The following is a 26121-nucleotide window of genomic DNA, read 5'->3' as shown; positions in this document are numbered from 1 at the left end:
GCAGCAGGAGCTCCTGCTGCTACCAGGAATTCTGAAGGGGGCTCCAGAGACTCCAACCCCACCAGAGCTGGCATTCCCCATCCTGAGTTGGGGCTGTTCCCTCCAGGCTGGCAAGGAGCACACGGCAGCATCGCTCTCTCTGTGAAATACCCCCTCAGATAATGCAGGATTAGCGACAGCCACGGCTCCACGGCCAAATTCTGCACAAGCACACAAATGGAAAAGCCTTTTCCCCCGTGATTTTTTAAGCTGTGTGCTGCCAGACCCAGCCCCGACCTGACCTTAAGTTTTAAACAACAGAGAGGTGTTGTTTTCTACAGTGTGGGGATGGGGCAGCAGTGGGAGGGGGTGTGTAGAAAGGAACAGACCCAAACCGCCCTGATCAAAACCTTTTGATTATTTTAGCAGTTTCAATAATAGGATTTTGAAGAATACTATAGCAAACCAATTCCATAACAGATGATGAAACAGCTCAAAGAGATGCAAAATCCACCGTTTTACAAAAGCGCACAAGCCCCACATACCTGAGAAGCCTGTAAGTCACACAAAATTGACAGGAATGCAGAACCAAGAGCACAGCAGGCACGAGACACAGTTTTTCCTCTGAGAATAAGACCTGACAGACCACTGGACTGAAATGTTAGCCTACCAACAACTGAGTGGAGAAGAAAAAAATCCCAAGTGTTCTCGTGGTAGAGACTATTTACTTCAGCTTTTAAAAGACCACTAAAATGTAAATGCAGAATTACTGTTCTTGTTAACAGTAGCACCAGAGGCACATAAGAAAGGGGAGGCTGTTCCTAAACATTCCATTTGGGGTGTGGAAAGGGGGATTCGGTCACCTCAAGTGTCCCTCCACTCCTCAGATTTCACATGGGATTCACCAGTCCGGGAATCTGTGACTCACTCAGACCACAGAATACCACAACGAGGAGCTTTGGGATGGTACGTAATATATCAAGGGGGAACACAACATTTCTACTGTGTGCTGAAATGAGGTGTGGAAATGTCAGGGACATTTCCATATCCACGCAGAGGGCTGCTCGGGGAGGCAGCAAGGCAAGGCTGCGCACTCTGCCAGGAGGGGGAAAGAAAGTGAAAATAAGGAAAAAAAAAGCCGTAACAAAAACCCAAATCAACCAACCAAAACCCTACTCGAGAAATAAAAAAATCCCTCAACCAACATCACCCCAAATCCAATGAAACCCCCAAAAGAGCACATGGGAAGGGGAAAACGGGCAGCAGACAATTGCCATGAAAGCTGAGTTTGTGAAAGCCTTAGTAGCAGCTCTCCAAGGTTTATAAGTACACTTAAGCACCATATACAGCTTAATCCAAATCTGGCCTGCACATCAAAACCTCCTGCTGGAAAGTTCTGCAAAGTTCAGAGACGAAACACATGTGGCCATTTTTCATGCTGTGACACTCTTCAAACAATAGCTCAGCCTACCTTAAATAAGTATTTCTTATTTTAACAAGTAAAAGAACAGAGCATCACAGAAATAATCACTCCTAGATGCAGAAAATCCCATGCTGTTCATATAACCATGATTCACCTGGTGTTCCATAGAAATTTCAGTCAATTCCTTACCCAGGCTCATGCACATATATTTCTGCTTACAAATACTACTGGAGGAATATTTATATTTTGTTCTCTAATGGTACTGTAAAGGACATCTTTGAGTTCATTTCTTGATCATGATCTGCTAACACTCAAGGCATGAACTTAGAAACACACTCTCTGCCAAGTCTTTGCTAATTGTAAGGAATGAGGAAGAACAGACATTCAGCTTACAACCACCACCTGTGAAGGAATCAAGTATTTGACATCTAAACCTGTCCCGTCAGTCACTGCTCAATGGTCTTCTGCTACTGAGGAAAAAAAAGGCAGAAACTAAAAGATACTGCAGCGAAGTTACAACCCCACCCCACATCCATTAAGGGCAAGGATCCAGAAACAGCATGTATCACTAAATCTCAACTAACTTGGGTAAGGGTGGTGATCCAAGCTCAGAAATACAGTGAGCAGAAAGTTTTCGGTTAATTCAGTCTTCTTATTCAAGAGACCAAGAGCAAAAACCACACAGAAATCTATACAAAGACTTGTTTTCAGAATAGAGGAGTAGATAATATGCAACAGAATGGACAGATCTTCCAATCTTTGGTAAACCGCTTGCCTACAAATAAGCAATTAAAAGGAAACTCAACCAGATTTCATTCCCTCTGACACCTACAAAACCAAATCACTGATTATGCATTTAACTCTACGTCAACTCCCCAAGAATGAAACTTGATTAATATACAGTGAAGAAATCAATGTCCTCTCCTGGGCAATCATGCTTCTGAGTTATGATCAATGCATGCAGATAATGCATTTCCACACAACTCTGACCTTCTGCTTGTTGGAGGGATCTAAAGATACAGGCATTTATTGATAGCAGTGCACTAAAGCTGTGTATTTCTTGGAATAACTGTATGTTAGGTGGTTTGGCATACTTTAAGTCGTTTTATGTTATTTTAACCAAGCACTGGTTTCAGATGTCAAAGTGCAACAAAAGGACTAAAGAGTAATGCCCAGTATTTTACTGACAGTAATGGCTGTGTTTCACTTGGGACCAGGCATCTCACGGTTATGAATGAAAGCCACTTTGTAGACTTCCCAACAGAACAGGCTTCAGCTAACTGAACACAAACACACAGTAATTCCAGGCAAAGTGAAATACAGGATCACAGTCACAGCATCCAACTGTATGTAAAAGCCCCATAAATCCATGTTAGAAGCCCAGAGATTTGCGGTTTGGGTTTGTTTTGTTGTGTTTGTTTTGTTTTGTTTTGTTTTTTTTGTGGAAAGGACACTACACAGCTTCTGTTGTAATAAGAGATTTCAGCTTATTGTTGTTGATGTTTCCAAAGGTTGTTGTGGACATAGAGAAGGCTCATATAACTACATTTAAGTGGGAAAGGAAAAATCCACATTAACAAGATGGTCTCTACTAGCTCAATTCAAATAAAAAATTATAATTTTTTTCCTCTCCAGAACAGCAATAAAACCAAGTGAAATTCAAGATAAAACATAAGAATCAACTTCAGTGAAACCTTGAGAGAAGCTCATAACATCCTATAAAGACAAAAGGACAGAGTCCTTACCTTATCACTATGCGAGAGTTAATCTAAAAACATTCATAACGTAAATCCCTAAGTAAAATACTGAAAGGACTTTAAGTCATATAGATGAATACAGAGATGATCATCTGACCCTCACACATAAAGAACAGGACTGCAACCCACTCCTAGCTACGAGCCAAATCGGAACAATTAAAATACCAACTTAACTCAAAACCAGAGAAAGAGGTATTTACTGCCACAAAGGCGTGGTAAAAACAATGGATAGCTGGCAAGGGGAAGTGTTTAACTATCCCTCACTGTAAGGATATACACTTTGAAATAATTTCTCAAAATTTATGTTGATAAAGGTGCCATGCATTTTAAGAAGATAATATGCCATCACAAAGTTGTGGAAAGGAAACCTTCTGTATCTGTTTTTAATGAGTTCTTCATGAAGAAAATAATTGCAAGAGCAGAAAAAAAAAAAGCTACTTATTATTACTGCTTGTTCCATTACTGTCAGGAGAGTTGAAACAGGTGCTTATGCCAAATTAAAAACTGTATAAAACAAAGCAACATAGATGTGTGACCGACTTTTGAAGAAAGCATGTGATTTTCTACATAAAACACCACCACCCCAGAAATAAAAGACCTATTAAAAATAAATCGATTACTCCATACTTGCATATAAGTATTAGCTAATTTGGGATCCTATTTCACAGTGCCTGTGAAAACAACAGCCTCACTAAGGCTTTACGAAGCCCAAAGTGCTGGTGTTATACCAACCAACTCTGCTGCCCTGTTTGCACATGTTTAAAGTAAGGGCTGTGCTCAAGAACCTGCTGAAGTCGTGTGGCACAGAGCTCCTACAAGGCAAGCCAGACTAAGGACCTCGTCACAGTCCAAAGAAACCCCAAAGACCCTGCCAAGCATCTGTTCTGCAGTTCTCCATGTGGGAATGCGGGATTACAAATGGCGTGAGGAAGGACAAAGAGCAGGGACTACTTTCACTGCTGAACCTCACTTAATGCCACACAAAAGCACAGCCACTGCTGAGGTGATTGAAAAGAAAACCCCACCTCCAGGCAGAACGCCTGTGCTGAATTTAGGAGAGTTTATTGGTGACCTAAAGACATGTTTGTAAGAGCCACCTCCTAAACAGAACTAAAAGAACAACAACAACAAAAAGTCAGTATCTTCAAACACACTGAAATCTTAAAAGATGACTGAAAATTTAACTGATCCAAATATTTTAATTTTATATTTTACTAAGGTATCCTGTGAAACTGGAGTATAAATCCTTTTAAACTGAACTTAGTTTGTCCATCCCTAAAATAGATTTGACATACAAACACAAACACAAGGTCAAGGTCACAGATCAGCAAGAAAGATTACAGAGAGGACTGATGTCAGAGCTGGCATTTGATCAAAGCTCCTGGATGTATCTTTTTTTTAGTACACTTACCAGAAATACCACTACCCTACATTTTCTTCACACTGGTACATTACATGTTTTAAGTATTCCCTACCCTTAAGAGCAGCTGCTCTGTCCTTATTTTGATAAGAACTGTTAGGCAGCATAGCAAATAAACTAAGGAAAAGCTCTTATGTTAAATGAAAAGGAAGGGAAAGACTTTTTGCCATCTTTTTCACTCTATTCAGCCATTGCTAATATATATAAACCACAAATCTAAAAGGAAAACCCACTCAAACACACGGCAAGACCAGAGTCAGGACCTTGGGTTTTAACTTGGTGCAGTCCAAGATACTTATCTTAATATAACAATCGTATATTTGAATGTGCACTTCCAAGCACAACACTTGCTTATTTACACTAATTATCTGTGTGCACAGCATATATTTCTCAATGAACAACAACAACAAAAAGAACAATACAAGGTCTGTGCAGAACACAATCAAACTAACCTCTTCTGTAATCAGGACAACATTTACCTCCTAGAAAGCTTCTCTAATGTTGAATGCTGAGTAAGTGAGCAGATTAAACACAGTAGCAACAGTTGACAGACTCATTAAAACCCAGCTGCTGAAAATAGTTAGCAATGAAAGTCATTTACTGATCTATCCACCCATCGACGCATTCTCAAAGCTTTGGACACACGCAGGAGAGTATTTAGCTTTACAGGTCACGTCTACCACATGTACCCCTCTGATGCCTGAAGATGAACAAGAGGTGTCTTGGGTGACACAATGTCACATGGCATTCAAAGCTGCACTGCTGCCACAAAGTTTACATGCTCATTGTAATAAGTAGTAATTTAAAGAATAGTGTGGCTTGTACTCTTAATTCTTAACCCCCACTTTCAACACCAGCACTGCTCTGATGTTAGTCTAGACATGACTGGGAGCAGTTTATCTTTAGACAGACGGATATGTCTATAAATAGGACTGTTTGTGTTAGTATTAAAGCTTTTATTGGAACCCATTTGGGGTGACCTGCATAGCTCACTCATATGTGGGCATCTTGGACACTGCCAGTAAAACCTTCAGGCCATCACACACCCTCTGCATCTTGTTTCAGCTATTTAACATTTGTTTACTGATTTTCCTCCATTTTTGTAGAGGTAGTACATTTGCAGCTCTCTGCCTGTAAGACTGGGTTGTCTCAGCTACTAACAAAAAGGCCTCAAATGAAAAAAAGATGGGGAAAAAAAAGGTTTAAAAAAGGTTTAAAAACTTGTCTCCTTTTTGAAAACATCCTTCACAAGAATTAGGTTGTCACCCTTTTAAGCTATAGTATTGCCTGAGCTACTAGGGCCAGACACAAATCACCCCTGAAGCCTGGGATGTCAGCTTCTCAGCACTGTGGTATAGGTGCTTTTAACTCTGATAGTGATTCATCAGATCTTAAAACAGTCACTGGTTTAAGATCAAATTGAGTTAAGTTGTAGACCTCAGGGCAATGCAATTCTGGTCTTCCTTAGTCCTCCTTTTCTAAGTCCTTCCAGCAAAATGGGAGAAAAGGGGAGGTTGGTTAGTTGTTGTTGTTTTTTTTTCCTAGGTGGAATTTCTATCCTTCCTACTTTGTGAAAAGCTGATAACGCTTCTTACTGCAATGAAGAGCTAGGAAGGGAAAAATAAAAAAAATGTAAATCAGGCAATGATTACAACAAACCAACAGAATTTCCTTTGTTATCCACAAACAAATCAGCAGCTTACTCTGAGAACCAAACACACATGAAAACGTGTATACAGGACATATCACAACCAAAAACATTCTAGGAAACACATCAGCTTATTAGCAGTACAGCTACCCAACATGTGAAAGCCTAAAGCAAGTACATTTGGAGTCATGCACCTTTTTTAAGTTTACAAACATGGAAACTCAAATGTGTGAAAAAGCCTTTGCTTTAATTCAGCTGTATTACAGTGAATAACTGTTCATTCCGTGTCACGGCAAGTCTTCTCTCAAGCTTATACTATAAATACCCTCTTCAATCTTCATGACCAAACCTTTGATAAAACAAGTCAGCAGCAGTTGTGGGTTTGGGTTTCTTCCCGTTAAATACAAGCTCAGACTCTTTACATACATAAGCTATAGAAGCAAGTTCTGCTTGTTCTGAACTTTGGATCAAATCACCCACTCTTCAAGCAGCAGGGATGTGGCAGGCTGCTATCAGCAGCCAGTGGTGGTTTTGGCTGTGACACCATGTAGACAGTATCTGAAATCCAGTCCTTATCCATTCCTCTTTGGAGAGCTGGAACAGGCATCTTTCCACACAGTGATCCAAATGTAAAGCATTTCAAGAGTGCTGTCTTTTAAGAGGGGGTAATGACAAACTGCAGTAAACAACCAGCCACTGCAGCAATGACAATAAATATGACAGCTAGCACAAAGTACTTCTGGTCAATTTAGTAGTCTAGTCCACAACAATGGATTATGTTGAAGAACTGGAAGGTTGTCAATGCCCAATTCTGTAAAGGTACAATTTTTACTTATTTTTTAGAAAAAATATTGTCTGTGGTCATATTTACATGTGTGAAATGTCAAATTAAGTTTTTAAAAATCTTAAAATACCATATCGATGAATAGTGTAGTAGTAAGTCCTTGAATGTTGTACTTTCTTTTTACTTATTTATTTTCCCTTACATAAGTAGACCTATGAATTTTACAGGGCAATGAAATAATGGCAAGGTTATGCACACATGCAGATGAGTGCATGAGAACGGCATATTAAAGTTGCAGATGTATCCATAGGACAGATGGGTATCTACAATGCTAAAACCCAGTAACACATCATCAGTTTAAGCATCAGGACTACTAAAAGCAAACTAGTTTACATTTAAAATTTCAATATTCTACCATTCAGGACACAGCATAGGATTTTTGAGATGTGCAACATCAGTTATTCCAGCGTTACCATTCCTCAAGCTGTTTAACAAACAGCAACCACTGCAGGTGATTTGGTTTCCCATACACTGGAATTTGATATCAATTCATCATCTAATAAAATTGGTAACAATGAAAGGCAGTGGCAGGTAGGTGGTGAACTTCTTTCTGTAAATCTTGTCTCAGCTTTGGGGGGAATATCTCAAAATTATAGTTTTAATCTATTCACTTAATGATTACGGTGAGTGGGGGAAATTGTCATAAAAAAAGAACTAAAGTCAAGAATCTAGCAAATAAACAAGCAAAACTGCACCACAGTATCTCAAACCATGTATGACGTAGTATAAAGTAATTATCTGATAGTTATTATCTATAACCACAGCTCTATAGATTCAGCTGGTCGGGGTACGTAATATTTCCAGCTTCCCCTGCCATAACAGAGATTTGAGCATGGCTGACAGGTCACAAACCATGTCCTTTGTGTTATATAAAGCCATCTTTCCTTGATGTAACTGGAAGAGTCATTTCCCAGTTCAATGTAACATCAATAAGTAACTCCAGTGTTTTCTAAATCAATACATAGTAAGGCCTTGTCAATAACCTGAAGAAGTTTCATTGACTGCCTACATTATTACTAAACCACATTTTTTTGGTTTCTTCTCTTTTTCAGTCTACACATAATCTTGCTAAAGAAGAATGGTTTTGTTCAAATTCTGTTGCTCAGTTTCATCAGTGAGTGAGACCAAAAGAACTGCACTGAACACATTCATGTGATTGCATTCAACAGCAGTTAAGACTTGTGAGTATCTGCAGAATCTTACAGAACAACAAACAACTCCCAAATACCAAATAAATGCTGAAGCAAATCATACTGGAAAGGGAGGTACAAGCCAAAGAGGACAACAAAGCAATACCAGAGGGGAGAAAAGCCCATAAAAAACCCACAACCCAAAACATCTTCTCAACGGACTACATGCTCTTAAAAGCATGCAATTTAAAATCCATCTGTTGAGAAAAAGCCAGAAGTTCTGGTGGGCAAGTGAACATGTCTTCAGCCTCTCAGGAAACTCGGCAGATTGTTACCTTGGCACCCTAGACAGCAATCTCAGGAGAACGAGATCAGGACTATACAGGGATGTGAAATGAACCATCTTCTGACTAGGGATTCGTAAGAGGGGTAAGGACCAAAGCTACTGTGAATGAGACAAAGTTACCACCCCATGACCCGGGTGAGAAAAAATACAGGTTAATAAACTTTTCAAGTTCATAGCAGAAACTCATACCTTTCAAGTGTCAATGCAGGATCTTTGTGAATCTGCTTTTCACTCCTCCCTGCCAAAAATAAATATATTATAATCAGGATGCAGAAACTCACGGTGGAAAATAATTATATTTCTACAGTAACAGGAAACTCATTCTGTTAATTCAGTGTTAGCTCATGAAAGGGAGCCTGTCTTACTTCTTAATGAGGTTTCAAAGCTAAAATTAAGTTTCCCCCCAAAGTTGGTTATACTTGTGGTCGATTTGTGAGAGTATCAGAGCTTGACAAATGACACTGAGCTGAGCAAGGTGGTAAAGGTAACCTGCCAGGAGAGAGGGGATAGGTCTCCTTGCCTGGTTAATACTACCCACTTTGTGAAAAAATGCTGTCATCAGGAGATTATCTTTATTCTAACACTCCCACTATCCGTTTACCCACCATGACTAAAAAAAGCCCCAAACAAACAACCAAAAAGAAACCAAGAACACGCAACACACCCTTGGCATTGCATTCTGCTTCTCTAAAATCTTACTCATTTTCTTCTGCTATTATCATCATTATTCTCATTCAGTCGTCCCTCAGCTCCCCACTTCCACAACCCACACTCGTGTAACGTTAATGACATCCAAAGACCATTCCACACTACACAAAACACAGCTGTTATTGTAATCTTTCCCCTGAAGACACTCTGTTCATATAACCCTTTACTTCAACTTTTCAATTGTTTTTCTCTTGCACTAGATTAAGTTTAAAATTTCTCATCTGAGTTCTATGGACATTAATAACTTTCATTTCTATCCACATAACCTAACCACTTATTGTGTCCTTTTTCCTTACCCTTTTGTTTCCACAAACATTCATTTTTGCTGCAATACTCAGGCACCTCTCACACAGGAAATTCCATTATGCTTCTGCACTGCTCCCCAGGCGAAGATCATCTACACTCTGGAGGCTCTTTCTTCCTCTCCTCCACAGTAAATTACCAGACCAAAATTAATCCAAATCCACCAAAATACCTCCTGCAAGACCACAAGCCAAAACACAAACGATGTATGTTGCTTGCCTTTCCTCACAGACTTGTTTGTTCCCTTTCTCTCATCACAGACTATATGAAGTTTAAAACAAATACATCTGCACCTGTGAGATGCTGACAAGTTCAGCTGGACAGCAATTAAATGAAGCCCTAGAGCAACACTGGCCTCCAAAATAAGTATGTTTTCTTTTCCTCTTACAGAAGAAAAAATGCATTTATTGGTTTTGCAGTACAACAAATATGTGCTGCTGTAGTAACACAGTTTTCACCCAATACCTTTCTTTTACTACATATGATTGGAAGGGAAGGAAAGAATGATATACACTAAAAGATCAACAGAACACAAAGATTAATGATAGGGAGAAAGGGGTACAAAAGACCTAAAATATAATGTAGAAGGGCTAAAATATAGCATCAAAGGGCTCCCCCTTCTCTTGAGCTGCTACTTTCAAAAAACTAGTGAAAGCTCTTTCACTTCTCCAGCTGGTACAATGACAATATCCCTACCCTGATGCAATCTGCTTTCACTTCAGAGGGGACAGAGGCACAGAAGACCAGAGAATGAAAAAATACTGCTCCTAGGAAAGAAAGGAGATACTTCTTTTCAGAGAGACCACAGCTATTCACTTAATCATGACAACAAATGATGACATCGATGAGGAAACTTCTGAGGAGCAAGGTGAAGGCTGAGAGAGCACCTGTCCCACAGACCAGCTAAGCATAAACCCAGACCTCCTTTGATGAAACAAAGGAAGCTTTCTGTTTCTCAGCTGCCTTAATGAAATAACCTTCCGAGCCCAAACAGCAGACTTAATACTGCAAGTTCTCCATTTTTTTTGAACATAATTTCTCCTCCTCAAACCAGAGGGGTTTGATTTACTGGGTCTACATCTGAATTCTGTTTTACTGCAAACAAAACATAACCCTCACTTCCAAAGTCGCTTCGGTATCTCTCTCCTAAATCATGTAAACCAGAGCTTGCTTGTAGCACTTTGGAAGGGAACAGTTTGGGTGACCAAGAATAACCAACCAGGATGCAAATTCCACTTGTCTTCTTTATATGCTGCCAGCTTTATGAGAGCAAGTCTGTCTGTGCTTGATATTTGGCGTAATTACTATTGTAAAATGTTTTATATTCATGTAAATTCAGACGATGACCGCAAAGTGCTTACAAACTTCGATGAGACGGAGAGATAACGAAGCAGAAAAGGAAGGACTGTAGGGAAAAAGTATGTATAAGGAGGATGAAAAGCATCAATACCAGGAGAAGATAGTGAGGCTATTCAAGCTGCCTAGGACACTGCCCCACCAGCATGAAGTCCTGAACAGTAAAAAACAGAAGAGCAGAAACGAGATGATGTCAGATACTGCACGCTGTAAAACATTATAATCAACTTGCTTCGCTAAAATATAAGGCCGGAGGTGAAATTCTAGGTAGCATGGTCCCTAAAACACCAGCTGTATTTGTCCACTATGTTGTAGGAAGCATTTCCACTGAACTGCAGTAAGCATTGTCACAATGCATACGGATGGAAAGTCCAAAATTTTCAGGAGTTTACAATATTTTTACTGTGATTTTGACCAATGGAACAAGAGGAAGGATTGGAAGATCTAAAACATCTTGACTCTAATCTGTTGCTGAAAAACAGATGGGAGGGAAAGAAGGTGAAAAACCAGTAAATTACTGTCTATCCATCACCACTCAGGACCAAAAGCTCCACTTATATCAGGGAATGGGGACTAAGATTCCAAAATGAAAATTAACAGACTTAAACTGCTCTTGCAATTCACTTCTACATATAAGATACAAAGCATGCACCGAATGCAACTTATTTTTGCTAGCTGCTTGGCAAGATGTAGATGATTCAAGAACATGGAGTAACAACAAGCTCCTTTTTGCTAATGTATCTGAAAACATCTTTCTCAAGTTTTTCCATGAATTCTTGTATTTCACTTTAATTACTTTACTTAAAGCAAATGCGTATTTTTTAAGATCAAGCATGATCCATGTTCCTCACACATAATGATCACAAGAAATCTAATAGTGTTTATGACAGTCTTTCTAATACACATCCAGAAAACCCAGACTACTTGATAGGGATATGTATGCACAATCTTTGCCACTTCAGGTACTAAAATCTCTCTTGTTTAACATTTATTTTTGTTTAATTGGCAAATTTGATTATGAGTTTAATTTTTGAACAGTAAAGCTCATCCAGCCATTTTTGATTTCAAATTGGCTTGCACTCCATCATGCTTAGCTGAATGCTACAAAAACCTTTGACATTGTGACCTCATAAATCTTGGAGAACAGAAGAAATTCTCGTAGGAGCAGGGAACTGTTGGTAAGATACTTCTTCCACCGTTGACTGTACTCTGTCAGCTGTAACTGTGTGCAAGTGTCCACACTTGCAAATTACACAAAACATGCATCTGAACTACCCTTCCATGAAATTATTTTCTCTGGTGAAATGACAGTCACAGGTAGAAAAGCTGAGAAGAAGAAAATGTTTGAAGTTGACTAAGTATTGGGGTTTTTTTTTGATGAAACATACAACCATAATTTAAAAACTTAATAATACCAATAAAAAAATAATCTTGATGTACTCCACCACCAAGCTGCAGAGTATAAGCAACATCCTAAGAACAGAAAGGACTTTCATAGACTTAGCCGTTCACTACATGAATATGGAAATAAAATCCCAAACTATTTTGGATTTGAGTGAACTACGGAATTAAGTTCCATATTTCTAATACATAAACTGAGGTCATTAAAAAAAAACCCACTCACAAGCAAACTAACAAGTAAGAGGCATTTCAGTTACCAAAGACCTATTTCAATCTGACATCTAAATATCTGATGTTAGATGGCTGCTGCTATTTACAGACTGATCATAGTAATTTCACTCCTCCGTTGTTCACCAGGACCTCTCATTACGTGCACTGCGTGGGTCTAAACCATGTTGGAGGCTACTGGGTACTGTCAAAATTGCAAGAAAAAAAAAGAGATTCCATCTTGGAACAAAACAGAACACTTTAGGAACATCCATGGATGTATCACACCAGTGCTTTGGAATATTGCTGCTCTACACATGAGGAACAGCAATGAGGACAGGAGAAGTTTAAGCCACTTGCCAAGTAACACGTGAGCCCCATATCCATAGCAAATGAAGATTTTCTGAATTTCAGCTGAATTACAAGATATTCTCTCTCTACAATTTGTGGGCATTTTGATTTTTGTTTTTTTTTTCCCCTACTAGTGAAACAAAACAACAATTGGATACCCTAAACTTAAGGAAATAACAGTGCTTACTACTAAAGGAGTAGGAATTGCACACTACAGTAAATGCCTTTCTCTTCCAAAATAAGAAAAATTACTGGCACTCCCATCACCCTCAGATGGAGATGTGTGTCAGTCAAATACAGTCAATATGGGTATTCCACTATACCTGCTGAAACAATGTTCCCTCCAAGAAAACACCAGTACTGAACTAAAGTATCACCATCAGTACTGAACTAAACACGAATGATAGCATTATGGACAAAAATATAATTCCACAAACTTTCCCTATTTCTCAGGGATCTAACATGATGAAGCAGTCTTAATGAGCTGGGCAAGAACATGGATTGGAGCTGCAAAGACCACTGCACAGCAGACGCTCTTCTGATCTACTGCCCAGTTTCAATCTCTTTCCTAACCAAGAACAATGAAGTCCTTTTTACCCTGAAGCAAGGGTCTCTCATAGCAAAGTATGAATGTCTGTACACATACATAAGCACTTCCTTCCCAAACAGGTCCATTTTTAATTCCTTGCTTTTGAAAGCTGTTAAAACCTGCCTTTTACCAGTCTAATTCAGCTGTAATACACTCGCAGCTCAGAGGGACACAGGGTGTGCATTCATCCCAGGTTACACCAGCAAAAAGGCAGAACTGCAGCAGCCTGTGCCAGCAGCAGGGCAGTGAAGGAACTGATGCTGCAGCTGCAAGTGACTCCACACACAGAGCTTTTTTTTGCATGTGCTGAACTGCTGGGTGGTGCCCATCCTCTGGAATCCTGAATTACACCAAGCCCGACTGAGCCTCCTCTGCAAATCTCCTAACTAGTAACTAGTAACTAGTAACTAGAACTAAGCCTGCAGAAATGAGTTTGCTCCCCCTTAGTAATCGATATTAGCATTTTTCCTAATGAGCTTGTACAAACTCAAATTCTAGCTTCAAAAGCTGGAAGTTTCCAAACTGACCAAACTCAGTAAATAACTTGGCTCCTATACCTATTCATTTGTAGAACTCACAGATACCTGCCATACTCTGTACTCTTTGCCAGAGTGAGAGAAAAATGGATCAAGCAGTTGCCAGTGACTTAAACATCTAAGTCTGGGAGGAGGGGAGGCATCCAAAACTTCTAATTGCTAATAGTCAGTGCCACCTACGGCTGATGCTGCAGAAACAAAGATCCAAACAAAGAAAAAAAAAAAAAAAAAGGTATTTGGAACTTTGGAACTTTTAACAAGGTTTTACAAATGGCTTCAGGAGAACAGATTAGACAAAAAATGACTAATAATTTTCATCTATTCTAGACCATTTACCACCATTGCCCTAGGTAAGGCACTAGTATCAAAACAAGGTCCAAATTCTTTACATGATCTTACAACAAAAACATCTAAAAAACACTGAGTTTTAAGTGCAGCTTTCTATTTTCTGATCTTACCACACTCATCTCCTCAAGCAAAATTAATCTTATTTTTATTAACAGCTCCATTTCAACCGTTCAACCTGGCTCTGTTGCTGCAGATGCTTTGTCCAGTGGTCAGGAGAAAGATGCCAGAGTTGTTTCATCAGGCCTTGCAAAATCCTCCCCTGTCACCCCAACAAAGTATCAGCAACACACTTTATTTTCAGGGAAAGTTAACCAACACGATAGACACAATAATTCCCTCCAGAGGTTTCGCAGCAGTCTCAGTTCAGTACACAAGGCCGTTAATTACACAACTGCCTTTAGCATTAGCAGGATTCTGGTAGTAGCAGCACTGCTTGAGTTAAGGCTGCCTTCAGTATCTGCACAGAAAATCTATTTACTTGAAGTTACGCAACACCTCCACTTCCTCTCTACTATGGTAGAGCACATTAACAGAAAGAAAAGCGGTGGAGATGGGGAACAAGCATTTCACAATCTCAAGCAGAGCACAGCCACCCTTCAAAAATAGATCTAATCTGGAATTCACCTCTAAAATCTGCCTAAATTGATAATAACACTCAAGCATCAACTCTTACTTAACACTTGATTAAGTATTTCCAGAGGAAAAGCTGTGTGATACAGCTAACCAATACTGGAATCAACTGCATACCTCCAAGATAAGCAAGAACTGTTTTTAAAATCCAACTTATTTGGGTAAGGTTGTGTTTGGGTTTTCTTCCTCATTTGGTTTCTTCTTCACCACCTCATCCACAATATAGCAGTCTACCCCAGAACAAGCTGTATTCCAAAATTCTCATCAAGATTCTAATGTCATCAGTCATGCTCATTCAGTAAAGTTGGCAGTAAAATTTTTAATTCGGCAGACATCCTTCTACTTTCCATTAAAAAAAAGAAAACAAGGAAAAATCATGGGCTACCGAAGCTGGTATATTTCACGGCACTAAGAAAATCAAGACAAAATGAAAAATAACACATCATCAGTCTTCTTTTAACTATGATCTGCAGAGTCTACCTCATATCTCTAATGATACGCTGAGAATTGACAAAAAACAAAACTAAGCAAAACCCACAACAACTCTCAAAACTGGCTTTTTTCTACAGAGGAATTATAAGAAGACCCAAGGCAGTCACAGGATTCTTGACTGGTAAAATGTTTTCAAGAACTTGGATTTAATCACATGTCATTCATTTTCTTTTCCTCTGATCATTTATTTAAAGTCATAGGTTGAATTATTTATGAACAAAAGTTAATTGCATTGAAATGCATTAACACCCTGTATTTACCTAACACTTTCTTCAGAACTCAACCTCCTGTCACTAACTGGTTAAAATCTACAAAAAATGAATACAGAATTTGAGGTAAGAATTAACCATTTCTATAGCATTACTGAAATTCACTTCCAAAACCTGGTTAAATATGGTGAAGTCCCTGGATCCTCCCATCTGCTGTGTAAATTGTGCAACTGTTTTTAACAACTTCTGGTTTTGTTACAACATGTGTTTATGTTGAAAAAAAGAAAAAGTAATTCAGGGGGAAGAATAGCTTACTCACAAAATATTTGGTTTGAACAAGTAAGTTTTGACTAATTATTTGCAACTAAAGTCATCATATTAGAGTTCAAACAGTCACATCACAAAGCCTCCTGAACTGGAGTTCTTAGAAATTTTCTTAGCTGCCTAAGGATCTCGAAGATCAACAACTTGCATGTATAAGGCTGTATTCACACTCCTTGAAAGGTGTAAAATGTAAGCTCAAGGGTACACCCATATAAATATACCCCGCATCCATAAAGTGTTAATCTTAAGTCAGCAAGGCCATATGACAGAAGTAACTATTACAGTGCATGACTGCTGCTCAGCAGTGAGCATTTTCCAAGTCCCTCATTTCCTTAAAGCAACTCATTTACTTGTCACCTGCCAGGACAAAGAGCAGAGAGAGGATTTCACAAATACCTCTGTGGCTTGTGTGTGGTGATAACACACCAGGAAAGATGGATTTTCATTTTCTCATCAAGTTATTAGATTAGGTTTACACGCAGATTTAAATGCCCAGGAGGAGTCTGCCACCTGTCCTAAACTTAATTAGTCAGGAATGTCTGCATGACAAGAGCAGATACTTCAGATGTTTTGGAGTGACCACAACCAAACATCCAAATAATCACCACCACAATTTCAGTGATGCCAAGAATGAAGCACTAAGCACAGCCCTCTGTGAAACAGCCTGAGTTTTATTAATGGAGTGCTTCATACTTCCCACACAACTGACATCAGCTGAGCATCTGTAAAACCAGAGAATCAACTATGTAAAGTCTGCAACTGGGTTAAGGAAACGAAGAGCCCTAGATTTCCCACTAAAATAAGGGTGCATATTTATGCATTACTAAGAGGGGTGGTGGTGGGGGTGTGTGTGTGTGAGATATGAAGACTCAAATCCTGTAAGGCTTTTCCTCAGCTTTGTTCTCGTGCCGTTTATCACAGCATCACATCTAAGATTTGCAGGTTTTTATACCTCCCCTCACCCCCTCACATACCCCCCTCACAAACACGTAGGACCAGCACAGCAGATTGGTAACTAGGAAAAAACACCACAGTTTCGCATTTAAAGAGGTAAACACATCCATGTTCAAGTATATTTCATATTTATCATCTTGCTAAAAGCTAAATCGAAACCCCCTTAAAACATTAATTAGAATTTTATCTGTGTAGGTACGTAGCAACTACTGACACTGATGTAACTGAATATAATACAGAGAATTCAGTTAATCTTCCCCTTACGTTGCCATTGGCACATAAATTTGTCTCATTAGCAGGGGCTACTTAGTTCGCTGTAGTAAACAAAGCTGCCGATACGACAGCCTCGCACACTTTTCATTCATTCACGTATTTTTCTTTCCTCAGACTGCTAGCGTGTGTCATAGAAGAGCCGAATGTTAAACATTCCTGGAGTGTCACAATATGTAATACAATAAAACAGATTACAACCATACCTTTCTTTCACAGCAGTGGTGCCAAGCACAGGTACACTGTAGCAATCAATTTGTTCTGCAGACAGTAAGGCTTTCATAGAATACTAATGCAAAATCTCTTTTCTTTCTCCTTCGACTTGACTCCCCAATGCCTGGGTCCCGACCAATACAAGGAGGAGGGCAGAATGTCTTCTGCTGAGATAACCACAACTACTAATCAAGTATACGTGTACAAGGGCACAGGATTAAACCTCCACCAGGCTTGACTCGGGCACCGAGAGCAGCTCAACACACGCACAGCAAGGTCAGAATTAAACACACACGCACGCACGCGCATCTACTTGAGTGAACTAATTTATCACACTTTACCACTGACGGCTTTTTACCTCGGGGGAGTAAAATTACATCCCTGTGAACTGACGAGGTTCAGACACAACAGCTTCCCACAGCAAATCAGATCTCTCGGAGAAGGGAACTGGGCTCAGAGGTGAACACTCCTCTCCCGGCTCCTCAGAACTCCGTGCACACCACGCGTGTCTGCATGTTTGTGAATGTGTCTGTGTGTGTGTGTGTGTGCAGGTTTGTGCACACACGCGTGTGAGATGCAGCACCAGGCATTGGCTAAACCAGAACCACAGCGGCAAAGTTCAAAAACAGGCACTAACTCCCCTTCGAGAGAGTTCTCTTTCGGATTGTATTTATCTTTACCTCTTAACATAATCAATCTATCAAGTCTAATTACTCCAGAAGAAAGCATTTTATTATTGTCTAACATAGCAAATGTCAAACAAGCTGTTCATTTACCTTGAAGTTTATTAGCATAGAAATGCAACATGAAGATGCTCTCAAAACATTGTCACTTGTATTCACAACGTTTTCGAAAACCCACTTAGCAGGTTTTTATTGCCTGGCATAGTTGGATACTGTTTTAGTTCTTAAAATAGGCAGGGCATTATCTTAACTGTATCACTCTTGAGCTGATATAAGACCTTTTCTTTAAATATCCAATTTATATTTAACTTTTCTCTTTGGTTCTCTTTAAATGAACGCTTTTCCGACATTCCAGTCAGCTGTACATACGTGGATACATGTGTTTTCATAAAGGTTCATATATGTGCCTTTGAAGGAGTGAAAAGTGAAACACTGAAATTTCAAAGCAGGGATTTTCCCCCCCCCCCATCAAGTTCTGTCCTGTCATGCATCCTTCCTGGCATTTTCCTTCCAGTACAGCCAGATGAACATTTTACCAAAACCATCAAGATGAACCCTACAAATTATCATTGGTGGGGTTTTAAAAACACTGCTTTTGCATGTGATGTGTATTGAGAAGAAAGCACTGCACAAATGCTCCCCTAAGTAACCCCCAAAATAACGCCCGGCACTTTACCTAGGACAAATTAGCAACATATTTTTGAAATATCAGTGGCTTCACAGAGACACCAGCAAAAAGCAGCATTAATCAATACTGATGAGCTTGTCCTTGACATACTGACCGTGTCATCGGGCTATTGTCATGTGATACCATGTCATTTCCCCACCTGGCTCATGACCTTGTCCTTTAAATGACCCAAAGCTTCCCTCAAGTAGCAGGAGGCCCCTCCCCGCTGCCTCAGCAAGGTCGAACGGGTCAGCGTGTCCTCATCTATAATCCACCACCATTTGTCAGCAGGGAGGCTGGAGGAGGCAGGCTTGCTACAAGGGGAGAATGCCCAATTAGGCAGCTGTCACACAAAGCATAGGCTGCAAAATTATCCCCTGTCAAAAGAAAGAGCAGCTGCGGGTGCCAATTACAGCAACCTTTCAACCCTTTAGGTACTGGAAACTACACAGAAGTAAATGAAGTACAATTAGTGATAACAAATCGATGAATTAGGACAGTAAATTAGAAATTACTAGCAGGTGAGCTTAGGTCTCCCATAATATTAAGGGCACAGCACACCCCAGGCAAGGGCAGGAATATACAGATTTCACAGAGCACATCAGTTTTTTCTTATCCGTGTCTTCCTTGTGTGGAGCCTGTTTCCCTCTGTCGTTTTCTTCTCACAAGCCAGACAGTGCAGGGAAAGGAAAAAAAAAAAAAGGCAGCCCAAAGAGGAAAGAAGTTGTAGCACCCAATCTGCCCTCTTTATCCTGGCAAATGCAGTTTCCTCCTTTCTCAGGAGGACCTCAGAGCCAGCACAATCTCTTTCTAGTAAGTACACTCCATTTGACATTTGCTGCACCACAAGTTCCAACTGAACAACATTTACCCCGGGGAACAAAAATGAACCAAGAACAAATACAACCAGAAAAATTAAACCCCCTAATAAATTTTATGTCAGTTACTCTTGAAGCACTTAAGTCTGAGTTAAGTGCTAGATTTTTGACGATAGGGGAAGACTAATTTCTCCACATTTCAGTTCTCACACAAATCATGCAGTGGCATCTCTGAGCATATATAGAGCCTAAAGTTTGCAAGCAAAGTTACTACTCCATGATTTTTTTGCCTTTTACACCTTAGTGAAAAACTCACAAGTGGTTTTTTGCCCTATTTTATTAAGCGGATAGCCTGTGAAGTTACTGTGTGCTGGCACCAAAAGGCAGGTCCTACGGACCACAGTAAATCCAGCTTCTCCTCCAGTGCATCAGGTCAACCCTTTAAACAGGCGAGGGCTACCCATGGATACCTGGGGCTCTGCATGCCCAAGGCAACCACAGATGGGTGGTCACCTTACTAGTCCCTGGCATGTACAGAGTAAGAAGCCTAGAAAACAGAATAAGGAAAATAGGATAGGATTAAAAGTATGAATAATTAACATACAGCCACGTCAAACCATGGTCGAGACAGTGGTACCAACACCTTTGTATTTAGGTGCTTTGAGTCAAAGTGACAGTCAAATTAGAAGAACAAAATTCAAATTCCAAGATGCCATCTCCTCTTCCCAGCCAGCTCACAGTCATTTCAAACTAAGTGAAGTTGCCATTTCTTGTCAATTCTCTCCTTTCATTTCTCATTCCCTAATCCCAAACCCACCTTTAATATGTTCTTATGCCTTGAAACCACGTTGAGCACTGAGGACAGGAGTCCAGATTCCTCCCAGAGGCAGCTCTGAATAATACCTGTATACTTGCACTATAATTCATACATGTACTCACACATGAGTACACATATTTATGCTAATACATTCATCAAAATATGAGATGGAGCAGAAATTAAGCCACTGATCTCCAACAAGCAATTTCCTATAGCTATCTCTTGATCTATAACCACTGAGTATTCCACTGTTTTAAAAAAATCTTGCTGTCGTAACTCTGATAAGAGACAGGATAATAGAACACTAACTATAAATAGATGTAAAAATGCTCATTTAACAGCAGTTGCAATAATGGCTCATCAAATTTGACATTTTCTTTGAGTAGCATATGGAAACCATAGAGTACTGAAAGAGTTAATGTGTTTAGAATTCAGTTTCCATCATACTTGGGTGACTATCTCTTTAAATAATTTAAATCCTCTCCATCAACTACAAAGCTGTTTTGAAGCCATTTAGCTTTGTTCTTTACATGTGTTCTAATTAAGAAATGACCTTGTCATCACACACACCAGAAATCCTGGATTATTTCCTGCAGCAAAAATCTACGAAGCCAAAAAAAAAAAAAAAAAAAAAAAAAAAGACAAAAAGAAAAAAAAATGCATACACTTCTTCCTTTAGTGAGGAACTGAGGAAGTTGTTGGTTGGCTGAATGCTGAAGCAGTTTCACCGCATAATTTTTGTGTGTGTGTGTGTCGTTGAATGTCACAGGGCGGGTTAGCGTGACCTTGAGCTGCATCAGCAGCACAGCAAGGGTCGAGATGCCTGCAGGCGCCCTTGTACTGGATTTGCAAGACAAAAACCTTCAAACTGGCTGAAGGACATCTTAAATCTCTTCAAAGGTTTTCCCGAACTAATCTGGGCTGCTCTTAGCCGGATCTGTGCCAGTGTGAGAGGCAAAATTAAAAACAAGGTCTCTGACAGGATGTTGTCTCCTCTTAACCCTTCCCGTGCAGGCGGCAATGCTGGAGGGACGCTCTCGAATGCACCGAGGGAGGCTCAACCCGCAGCAATTCTTTCATAACCAAATTATGTAAGGCACCACTTACTCGGAACGGGGCTCTTCCTCCCGCCGAGCACCCAGACGGCTCCCTGGCACCGCCAGCCCATCCCTCGCCTCCCCCGCAGCTGGAAATACCATTTTCCCAGCACTCTGTGGGGACAGACCCAGCTCGCAGGATGCACAGAGGAGCTCGGTGCCTCTGCTCCCTCCACAAATATCCCGGGTGAAGATGCTTTTTCCAAGTGGAAGCAGTAGCACCCACCACAGCATGTTGAGCATGTTAAGGCCAGGCAGGTAAGGAGGAGGGGGGGGTCAGGAACACACAGAGGGTTGCTGTGGCAGGCATCAGACATGTTTTATGAGAAGAAATTAAAAAGTGACCACTTCTCATCCTAACCTGTGATTTCCTTCCCAGTCATCCCAAGCCAAGCAGGAAGCACAGCAGAGGATATTAACATGCGACGGGCCTACCAAGAGTTGGAGAGCATGACTGTACACACAGGGGAAACAAAAACAAATAAACCAACTGCCCAGCCTGCCTGCGACTGCCCATCATCTCACAAGTGACACAGAGGCAGAGATAACCTCTAGGAAAGGCCCTAGGAACACATGGTTACTCTATGAAACCACAAGTTTACCCAATGGATTTAGCAGCGTTATTCAAATACAACTATCGGCATATCGAAGGGATGGGTGCTTTCTCCAGAAGTCTATTTGCACATAGAATCGCCAACTTCACCTCCAGTAAAATTTTGCCAAGTAGGAGTATGCTTAGTTAGAAAGCAACATGGATCCCCACATCTGAATGTGGAGAAAAAGGCATCACCACCTTCTCCCCGTCTGTTTTAGAGGTGGTATGTTATTGGTCAGATTAAAGTGTCAATTTCTACAAGGGGAAAAAAAATAAACACAAATGGGTTAAAATAACCTCAAAGCTTAATCAAAAGGAGCCAGCATCACACTTCAGAATTACCTTTTACTGTTTCTAGGATATCCACCAGGCAAGTCCTTAAGGAGAAAAGGAAGGAGTCACTCGTACCAGCAGAGGGTGTTGTGATTCTTCTCTGCTTGAGCACAGAAGGCTTCGTTTATTCTGGTTTTGTACAGTCATTTTCTAAGCACTATAGTCTGTTACACGGTAACAAAACACATTTAAGTTTACTGAAGAAGGATACAGCTTTGCAGTTATGTCGCAACTGCTATAACACTACCCTTCACCTACCACTAAAATAGATTCACTCCCAAGAACCACAGCTCTTCTCACAAAGCACCCTCCTTGTTAGAAGGCTTTAACAATTTCATGCATTAGTTTTTCAGTAACATCAGTGACCGTGCCTTCTGCATCAGCAGAGGAGGAACTTGCACCATACAGATGCTTTTCCACAGGCCTAGGGTTTCCAAGGCATTTGTTACACCTGGACAGAAGGCCACGGTGTTCCCATAGCACCTGGTTGTCAGAAGGACCCCCAAGATTACCCAGAGCAGTCTCAGGGACTGTTCTGCCCCAGAGGCCCTGGCATCTCTGCTCTGCAGCCCCAGGGAAGCAGGAGGCTGGAGGCGGCACACACCTCATGTGCCTTCTCCACCACATCACAGACCCTGGCAAATGGAGACTGACACAACCCACACATGAGGATTCACTGATCTTCCTGCACAAAGGTGTTCTTTTTGCAGCCTTTCAATGACAGGATGCCATCCAGGCAGCCAACTGTGGGGGCTTAAAAAAAAAAAAAGGCAAATAAAGTTTAGCCACTTAGCCTATTACACAATGATTGTAGTACTGGGTCCTTGTGCTGTGCTTCCTAGAAAACTTTCCAGTTTACCCCAATTATCAGGAAGAGCGATTAGAAGAGACCAGTAGAAGTAGTTCCCATGTTACATGTTAACCTAGCAGAAAACACTAAAATGAATTTTCATGGTATGACCATGCAACATCTGTGATTTCTTAAGTTTCTCCAATGTGTAACAAGACAAAAATATATTATGGGTTTTCCAAACACCGAGTGTTGTGAAAACCCCCAAAACAAAAACAAAGAACTCCTATTGCAATGTTCCAGCTGAGCAGGGTGACTCAAAGATGCAACAAAAGCTTTCAAGCCACACAGTCGTTGCTGCCAAGTCTGGGACACATTGTGTGGCCCTGCCAAAACTAGAAGCCAAAAGCCAAAAATACAAATTAGCAGCTTTCTTCCAGGGCCACAACAGTTCAGTAAAAACTTTCCAAATCAGGCTGTCCCTAGGAGGTTCAGACAGAAGCGGTGAGTGCAGTTATACAGCACCTGGCCACAACTCCAAGCCTACAGCAGCTCCCAGCACACCCATCCACCCGAACCACAGCCTTTGTGACAATGTCACATCTGTGGAGTTGGACAGTCACTCATTTCTACCCATCCGATGAAAGTGGTCTTTGTGGCTACAATTTCTCACGGGTGGCAAGCTGCAGAGTTAGGTAAGCGTGTTCCCTGCCTGTTCCTACCACAGGCATACTCACACCAGCACACACAAGCCCTTTCTATAAAGGGCAGGATAAGCATTTTACAGACCACCCAAATACAGGCTGCCTGCTCTATCTTAATTCTGCCATCATCTAACTTTTGATTCTGAATACACAACATTCATATTCTTTAAACACAAGAGTTATTTTGCACGCAGTGTACCTCAGTGCAGCAGAGAAAAAGAAGGGGTAAAAATGGCAGAAGTTACTATAACATATTCTCTTTTCACTTGGATGCCGTTATTAAATCAAAAAATATCTGCTAAGGATGCTACTGACAAAAACTTTCTCTTGGGACCATACATCCCATTTGCATTAGCAGAAAAAGCTGAAAAATCATATTGTGACTGACCACATTTCCCAACATTTCTGGCCTAACTTCCCAGCAGTACCCAAAGCAGCCCTTGGTCTGGCAGAAAAATGAAAATTAATGCTACTACAAAATATTAGGTGTATCTACTTTGTAAGAAGCTTTATCAGTAGTGCATTAGTTTTAAGTATGCTTGATATAGCTGGCCTTCTTATACTAGTATGCAATAAATTACTTATACTAGTATAAAATAAATTAATATTATAACTACTACTTGACAGCAACAGGTAAGGGCAAGAAGTACTGAATAATGTAGATTAAAGTGATCAATTACTGTGATCCTTTTCATATTCTCCATATGGAGAACATCTAGAGGAGGGCCACAAGGATGGTGAAGGGTGTGAAGGGGAAGACATATGGGGAGTGGTCTGTTTAGCCTGGAGGAGACTGAGGGGGAGACACATGGTCTGTTTAGCCTGGAGGAGACTGAGGGGGAGACCTCATTGTGGTCTTCAACATCCTCATGAAGGGAAGAGGAGACGCAGACACTGTGGTGAACAGTGACAGGACCCAAGAGAAGGGCATGAAACTGTATTGGAGAGGTTTAGGTTGGATATTAGAAAAAGGTTCTTCACCCAGAGGATAGTTAGGCACTGGAAGAGGCTCCCCAGGGAAGTGGTCACAACACCAAATCTGAGAGAGCCCAAGAAGCTTTTGGACAACACTCTCAGGCACATCGCTGCATCCAGCTCTGGGGTCCCAGCACAGGAAGAACAGGAACCTGGTGGAGCCAGTCCAGAGGAGGCCACCAAGGTGATCAGAGGGCTGGAGCAGCTCTGCCATGAGGAAAGGCTGAGAGAACTGGGATTGCTCAGCCTGGAGCAGGGAAGGCTTTGGGGTGAACTAATTGCAGCCTTCCAGTACCTGAAGGGAGCCTGCAAGGCGGAGAGAGACTATTTACAAAGGCCTGGAGTGACAGGACAAGGGGCAATGGCTTCAAACTGACAGTAAATACCTTTAGACTAAATATTAGGAAGAAATTCTTCACTGTTGAGGGTGGTGAAGCACTGGAACAGATTTCCCTGAGAAGTTGTGGATACCACATCCCTAGATTGTTCAAGGCCAGGTTGGATGGGGCTCTGAGCTACCTGGTCTAGTGAAAGGTGTCCTTGCTCATGGCAGGGGGGTGTAATGAGATGATCTTTAAGATCCCTTCCAGCCCAGGCTGTTCTATGATTCTGTGGTACAAATTAAATAACCTTATTCTGCTGAGATCTCAACTAACACCCAGGCATCTTCCACAACTTGCTAGTAAAGCCGGATGTCTAATTTAGGTCTCCCAACAACTCTCAAATTCTCACCACAGCAATCTCCTGCAGATGTTTTGTCAAATACAGTAACTTCCAAACCTGGCACACCTTTCCAAAAAGTGCATCTCAGAAAAACAAGGCTGATGACCTGCCCAGATAACACCATTCATATTTGGGGGGTTCATTTCCTGCTTCAAGCATCTCAGATACTAACTTAAGGACATTATCAACACTTCATACTATGTACACTCACAAATATGTCCTATTCTAATATTTAACTTGTGTCCTGATCATGAATTACACGAGCATTTGCAAAAGAATAAGGACTGTATCTGTGTTTAAGACTGTATTTTGCTGAATCAGGACCCTGAACCTTAATGCAGGTTTTTCTCACTGCTGTGCCAGTTTATTTTATTCAGTACAAAGCCACCAACAGCCTTTGAGTTCTTCTGCTCAAGGTCATTTTTAACATTCACAAGCACAGCTTTTTGGCTGTCTGCACAGCACAGAATTTTTTTTAAAG

The 26121-nt window shown here is 40.7% G+C and overlaps 1 protein-coding gene across 6 annotated transcripts in view; it reads right to left on the bottom strand.

Annotated features, from left to right (window-relative positions):
- Positions 1-26121, bottom strand: part of NRIP1 (nuclear receptor interacting protein 1) — a 95170-nt gene that overhangs the window by 14231 nt on the left and 54818 nt on the right. For 4 of the 6 annotated variants that reach the window (XM_042037887.1, XM_042037885.1, XM_042037886.1 and 1 more), the window contains one exon: positions 8737-8785. The exons of 1 other annotated variant lie outside the window; for it this stretch is intronic. The gene's annotated coding sequence lies outside the window, so the exon portion shown is untranslated. Of the gene's footprint in view, positions 1-8736; positions 8786-17431; positions 17517-26121 lie in introns of those variants that run through there. One more of the 6 variants, XM_042037891.1, reaches the window with a different exon arrangement.

Source organism: Corvus kubaryi, unplaced genomic scaffold (assembly GCF_017639235.1).
Source record: "Corvus kubaryi isolate FWS band 111438036 unplaced genomic scaffold, C.kubaryi_AGA036_p1.0 37391, whole genome shotgun sequence".
Taxonomy (NCBI): Eukaryota; Metazoa; Chordata; class Aves; order Passeriformes; family Corvidae; genus Corvus; species Corvus kubaryi.
Note: the sequence above shows the minus strand (reverse complement) of the source record. Positions and strands in the feature narration are given on the sequence as shown.